General features: G+C 40.1%; 2 non-coding genes across 2 annotated transcripts; both read left to right on the top strand.

Annotated features, from left to right (window-relative positions):
* Positions 1 to 4,761: 4,761 nt before the first annotated feature.
* On the top strand, positions 4,762 to 6,664 carry LOC125076658. Its single transcript, XR_007120586.1, has one exon. It is a non-coding gene; the product is annotated as a small subunit ribosomal RNA (ribosomal RNA).
* Positions 6,665 to 7,124: 460 nt separating this feature from the next.
* LOC125076655 lies at positions 7,125 to 7,281 on the top strand. Its single transcript, XR_007120583.1, has one exon. It is a non-coding gene; the product is annotated as a 5.8S ribosomal RNA (ribosomal RNA).
* Positions 7,282 to 7,500: the final 219 nt, after the last annotated feature.

Below are 7,500 nucleotides of genomic sequence, written 5' to 3'. Positions count from 1 at the left end.
CCAAGCAATACATCAAAGTCGACTGAATTAAAGGCATTGCTAAAATCGAGCAAAATGAGAATAGTAAACTCTCTTTTGTCCATAGCGAAGCGAATGTCTTCAGTGACTTTAAGCAGTGCGGTGGAAGTACTGTGACCGGAACGGAAACCGGATTGAAAAGGACTAAGGAGATGATTATGTGTTAGGAATTCTGACAGTTGCTTATGTACAACGTCTTCAAGGATTTTTGATAGGATAGGCAAAATAGAGATGGGACGAAATTGTGAAAATGAAGAGGGATTTGATAATTTGGGTAAAGGAATCACATGTGCTAACTTCCAAGCTGTTGGAAAGGTATTGGATTCAAAGGAAAAGTTTATAATGTGGGTAATAACAGGGTTTAAAGAGTCAAGAACAGGTAATAACATATCCCGACTAATGTTGTCATTACCAACCGCCTTGGAAGTGATAGATAGGATGCTTCTCTTGACTTCGCTCTCTGTGACTGTATGAAAATTAAAAGGAATACAATCAGGCGTGATGGCGTTCGCCATCTTTAACAATGTTTCAGCCTTCGTAGAGGCTGAAATTGTTAAAGGGGGAGTACAAAAATGTTTATTTAGAGAATTCAGATCAAATGAATGTTGAGAAGATTTTGAGGGATTACCCACGCCTAAAGATTTAAAAAATCTCCACATTTGTGAAGTAGACATTTTATCGATGGAGGAGTGGATGAAACGGCGTTTAGCATCTCTACACATCCTATTGCAGAGATTTCGCAATTTTTTGTACGTCGCAATATTAAGGTCAGTAGGATTCCTTTTAGAGACTCTCTTGGCTTTGTCACGTTTTGCCATAATATTTTTGATAGTTTGAGTGAGCCAAGGTGCAGGTAGATGTTTTACCTTAATTTTCCTAATTGGAGCGTGCTTGTCATACAACTTTGTTAATGAATCATTAAAATAGGCCACCTTATCGTCAACATTCGTAAACGCATAGACGTTACTCCAGTCAATGTCATTGGCGTCATAACATAAATTTTCAATATTTAGATTTTTCATATTGCGTCTTATAATTGTTTTAGTCTTGCGCTTTGAGAAGGAGAGTTTATAGCTAACGAAGAGTAAATCATGGAAGGAGAAAGGAGCTGTCAGCTGACCATGAGCTGACACACTGTGAGGGTTGGAGACAATAATGACATCAAGAAGAGACGGAGTACAATTAGGTGAAAAATGAGTTTCTGAGAGAGGAAGAATAGTAAAATTAAAAGAAGACACGATAGATTTTAGATTTGTCGCTCTGTGATCATTTTTCACGAGACAAGTGTTAAGATCACCCATTATGATCACATGTTCATAAGAAGGTGATAGTTTCTCAAGAAGGTCTTCAAAGGTGTTAAAATAATTAATATTTAAGGAAGGACAATAGAGGACCCCTAAAAGGAGTTTAGTGTGATGGGAAGAAATTTCTATGAAGAGGTATTCAAGGATGTTAGGGGAAAGGTTTGAGGATTGTTGTATTAACCGAAAGGGTATATTATTTCGTAAGAAAATGCAAACACCTCCCCCTCTCTGAGAAACTCTGTCATTACGAATTAGAGTGAAATCCGGTAAAGTGTAAAGAGTTGAAGGAAGAGAAGGTTTTAACCAAGACTCAGAAACAAGGATACCGTCGACCTGCACGTTGCTAAATGATGCGAGAAAATCAGAGTAATGTGCCGGAATGCTTTGCGCATTTATATGTACAAAATTAAGACAATTAGAATTGCAGGAAAAAATAGAATTTAATTGTGAATCAACCGTCAAGCCTTCACTATCAAAAGATTGATTATGGCTAGAAACACTACGGAAATCATCAGAGGAGCATGAAAAGAAATCATCATTTATACAAGCATCACTTAAGTCAGACATATAGATATAAAATAAATATTAATATATAAATATATATACCTTAATCTAAATAAAAGAAATAACAAAAACAATTAAACGAAATAAAAATACTACTAATCACAAGCGAAACAAATAATCTCCCACATTATTTGTCCCTGGCTTAATAAATACATAACAAAAAGAGAAACAAAAAAAAAAAAAAAAAGTCTATGCTACCTATCTATAATTATACAAGCACAATAATAAATAAAAGAAAATAACTTAGATGACACAAATATTTTGAAATTCTAAATAGCAGCTACAAAATATAGAAATTAGATAATATCTGTTTAAAATTTATAATACAAAGAAAAAGAAACATAGCTGCTTATTCATCACAAAAATAAACATTTTTAAACAGAATATCCGAACGCTAATCTGCTGTCAAGCGTGTCAATGTCAGTTGTCACACGTCAGTGTTTTGACTGTTGTTCAAGTCTCTTGTCTTTAAGGTTAAATTATACTGTTTAAAGAAATTGACGAATTTTTAGACTACCGACTCGTAAATAAGAGTAACATATTATTAATTGGCAGCAAAAAACCATCTACACGGACACAAATACATAGACACGGGTGACGTAATGAATGGCAGACAGCAATTATAGTAATATATGAGAAACCTTTACTTTGTAGTAACTTTAACCCGCCGAGATCTTGTCTTCTGGTCCGGCGCACTGGAAACTTGAGGAAAGTTTTCGCAAAGATCCTTTAATTCAGCCGATGTAAGGATCTTTTTACGGCTTTTATCTGGAAGCGCCACAATGATTACTCCGTCAGATGTCCAGCAATTTTTCAAACCGAAATGTTTCCGAGCAGCAACGAATAATTCTTGCCTGGGCTTAGTCAAAAATTCCGATATAGTAACTCCAGACCCTTTTAGAGATGTTTTAGAATTCCAAACAAGATTTCTGTGCTTTGTGGCAATAAAACGAACCAGTATTGGTCTTGGTTTTTCCTTCTTTGTGCCAAGACGATGGCAGATATCCAGCTGTGAAGAATCAATACTAGTCAGCTTTAATTGATTATGCAACACGGATTGAATCTTGCTCTCCACTTGCTCGTCAGTACTCTCCGGCAGACCGTGAAAAAGCAGCACTCTGCTGCGGGAACGAGCTTCCTGCATATCAAAACCCACCGAGAGCAGCTGTACTTGCTGACGAAGCATACTAAGGGACTTCCAGATTACATCTTTGAAAGCGGCATAGTCCGAGGCGAGAGAACTGAAGTCTCCAAAGGTAGTGGTCGGTGGTTTAGTGCTTCCTTGTGCTTGTGTTGACAGTGAGAGCATTTTATCAAATTGATTCATGCGGGACTCGAACATTTTAACAATGTCATCCATGTTCTTGCTGAGCTGGTTATGTAAATCCATTGTACTTGTATTAATGTTGAGAATTGATTGTGAACCAGGTAATGTGGGAATTTATATTAACTTTAACACTTCATATATTATTATTTGCATAAAAATGAAATTTTAATGAAATAAAAACTTAAGAGCAAAAATTTTTGTTGTTGATATTTCAACCTACCGCCAACCAAAAAAAGTTGTTGTTGTTGTTGTTGTCGTTGTTGTTGCATTGACGTTGCATAATATCATATAATCATATACTATCTATAAAAATATAGAACAAAATAATCGAAGTTTTGGAGATTTTGGAGGGTTTGGGGTGTCAGTTGGGGGGGAGGGGGTTGGGGAGGGGGGGGGGGGTGCGTGTTCTGGGGTTCGTCGTCTTATGATATCAGATCGAATATGAGAAACATAATAAAATAATAATAATAATAAAAAAAAAAATACATTCCGTTCGAACGAGCCGAATGTCATACTCATCGTCAGGCATATATATGGAGTAGTGACGGTTCGAACGTCGAACATTCAAAAATTGATGTTAGACGCGAAGTGACCGGATCAGTACTCTTGTATAACGAAAAAAATGTTATTATCGTTTTCATTTGTCGTCTTTGTTGCGTGTCTTCTGGCGTGTCTCTCGATTCGTCGTATCGCGTTATATTATACTTTACGTAGTGTAACAACCAAGTATGTACGTACGATTCGTCTCGACCGCTGGGGATATTCACTGACACACGTGAAAATGATAAAAAGATTCTTTTTCGTTCTGTAAAACTGTGCCGACCGACGGACGCACGTAGATCTCTCTGCCTCATGCGCTCTTCCTCTTATCGTCGTCGTCGTCGCTCTCGCTACAATCTATCCTCATGGAATAAATGTTGATTCATTGTAGTCGATCTGCGACGTCGCGACGATATGAGAAAACGTTAGAGACGGAGTTCTTAAAAGATTCAGTGTATTCGTATAGTGTGTATAATTTTTATATTATATATGAACGGTCGTTTCTAAAATTCTTTTTGTTAATTTTTACATTTATCATGTACAAAAAATACACAACCCGAGTATCGGTACGATCACTCAAACACCGGGCGTCGATCCCAATGTTTTACGATAATAATCGTTGAACAATACATACGTACACGTCGTGTGCGAAGTGTTATTTTGAAAAAAAAACTCGATCTCGTTTAGAACGTTCGAATTCGTGACCGTTATGTGTCATTATGTGAAGACGCCTCCGCCGCCGCCGCCGCCGCCGCCGCCGCTGTCGTCGCGTTATATATTATAGCGCACGCACGCGCGCGCGCGTGCTTAAAGCGCGTTTGTGTCTCATATAAATTTTTATAAGAGTCAACCGTTAAAATCTATCGCGTCTAACGCGATCGACGATACGGTGAGACGCTCGTTTCATACTGTGCGTATATTGTACATGCATGCATAAGTTTGTGTGTATTTTATATGCGAATATGAAACGAGAAGAGTAATTGACGACTTCAACAAGTCTCGGTTAGCTCCCTGGTTGATCCTGCCAGTAGTTATATGCTTGTCTCAAAGATTAAGCCATGCATGTCTCAGTGCAAGCCGTATTAAGGCGATACCGCGAATGGCTCAATATATCAGTTTTGGTTCCTTAGATCTTACTCAGTTACTTGGATAACTGTGGTAATTCTAGAGCTAATACATGCAATCAGAACTCTGACCAGTGATGGGATGAGTGCTTTTATTAGATCAAAACCAATCGACGGAGGGCGTCTCGTCCGAAGTCGTTAATTTTGATGAATCTGGATAACTTTTGCCGATCGCATGGTCCAGTACCGGCGACGCATCTTTCAAATGTCTGCCTTATCAACTTTCGATGGTAGTTTCTGCGACTACCATGGTTGTCACGGGTAACGGGGAATCAGGGTTCGATTCCGGAGAGGGAGCCTGAGAAACGGCTACCACATCCAAGGAAGGCAGCAGGCGCGCAAATTACCCACTCCCGGCACGGGGAGGTAGTGACGAAAAATAACGATACGGGACTCTTTCGAGGCCTCGTAATCGGAATGAGTACACTTTAAATATTTTAACGAGGAACAATTGGAGGGCAAGTCTGGTGCCAGCAGCCGCGGTAATTCCAGCTCCAATAGCGTATACTAAAATTGTTGCGGTTAAAAAGCTCGTAGTTGCATTTGTGCGCCGCGCTGTCGGTGCACCGCATCCGCGGTGATACTGACACGTCTGCGGAGCATATCGTCGGTGAGCCGGCGGTAAAACGCCGGTTCAATATCAAAATCCTATCGCGGTGCTCTTCAGTGAGTGTCGAGATGGGCCGACAATTTTACTTTGAACAAATTAGAGTGCTCAAAGCGGGCTCAAAATGCCGCTTGAATATTTCGTGCATGGAATAATAGAATATGATCTCGGTTCTATTTTGTTGGTTTTCAGAACTCCGAGGTAATGATTAATAGGGATAACTGGGGGCATTCGTATTGCGACGTTAGAGGTGAAATTCTTGGATCGTCGCAAGACGAACATCAGCGAAAGCATTTGCCAAAGGTGTTTTCATCAATCAAGAACGAAAGTTAGAGGTTCGAAGGCGATTAGATACCGCCCTAGTTCTAACCGTAAATATGTCATCTAGCGATCCGCCGACGTTACTACAATGGCTCGGCGGGCAGCTTCCGGGAAACCAAAGATTTTGGACTCCGGGGGGAGTATGGTTGCAAAGCTGAAACTTAAAGGAATTGACGGAAGGGCACCACCAGGAGTGGAGCCTGCGGCTTAATTTGACTCAACACGGGAAATCTCACCAGGCCCGGACACCGGAAGGATTGACAGATTAATAGCTCTTTCTTGATTCGGTGGGTGGTGGTGCATGGCCGTTCTTAGTTGGTGGAGCGATTTGTCTGGTTAATTCCGGTAACGAACGAGACTCTAGCCTGCTAAATAGGCGTCGTCATTTAGGTGTGCTCGATTTCGGTCGAGCAACTCACTGGCGGCGTATTAAAATTCTTCTTAGAGGGACCGGCGGCTTCGAGCCGCACGAGATTGAGCAATAACAGGTCTGTGATGCCCTTAGATGTCCTGGGCCGCACGCGCGCTACACTGAAGGAATCAGCATGTTCTCCCTGGCCTAGAGGCCCGGGCAACCCGTTGAAACTCCTTCGTGCTGGGGATTGGGGTTTGCAATTATCCCCCATAAACGAGGAATTCCTAGTAAGCGCGAGTCATAAGCTCGCGTTGATTACGTCCCTGCCCTTTGTACACACCGCCCGTCGCTACTACCGATTGAATGATTTAGTGAGGTCTTCGGACCGACACGCGGTGGCTTCACGGCCGTCGGCGTTGCTGGGAAGTTGACCAAACTTGATCATTTAGAGGAAGTAAAAGTCGTAACAAGGTTTCCGTAGGGGAACCTGCGGAAGGATCATTAACGTAAATTATCAATCTCGAAAGAGTGCGATAATGAACGATAATAAAATTCTAAAACACAAATATCGACGTTCGGAATGTGTCGTTTCGATGCGAGGACGCGATTCTCACTCTCTCTCTCTCACACAGCAGTGTGTCCGAGTCAGAGTCCAGAGTCGTGTAACGCGTCCTATTCTGATATTTTTCGATGTCGATTTCGAGGAAAGTACGATGTGTTAACGCACATCGTCATCTTCAAATAAAATGTATATTTCTTTTTTTTTTTTTTTGTACTTTTTTTTTTTTTTAACTTTTTTTTTTTTTTTTTTTTTAATTTTTTGAATTTTTCTCTGTATACTAAAAATAAGAGAAAAAAACAAAAAAAAAAATAAAAATAAAAAAAAAATAAACTCATATCACTGGCGTATAGAATCGTTCGAGTGATCGTAGAAATTATAAAAATAAAACAAATTAAAAACCATTACCCTGGACGGTGGATCACTTGGCTCGCGGGTCGATGAAGAACGCAGTTAACTGCGCGTCATAGTGTGAACTGCAGGACACATTTGAACATCGACATTTCGAACGCACATTGCGGTCCGTGGAGAAACATCCAGGACCACTCCTGTCTGAGGGCCGGCTGTATAAAAATATAAACCACACTGTTCAATGTTTAATGTCGTAATGTCTATTATTTCGTAACCGACTCAATAGACTGACTGACGTTTCTCGAACATATGACGGTATCCGCGTTCGATGTGTTATATTACGTGTTTAAATATACTTAATATAAATCTCGTTCTCGGTCCGTTCAAATATAACAAATACGATGTGTATGTATGTTTACGTTTACATGCG

The sequence above is a fragment of the Vanessa atalanta genome, unplaced genomic scaffold (assembly GCF_905147765.1).
Source record: "Vanessa atalanta unplaced genomic scaffold, ilVanAtal1.2, whole genome shotgun sequence".
Classification (NCBI taxonomy): Eukaryota; Metazoa; Arthropoda; class Insecta; order Lepidoptera; family Nymphalidae; genus Vanessa; species Vanessa atalanta.
This window is presented reverse-complemented; position numbering and strand designations above follow the sequence as displayed.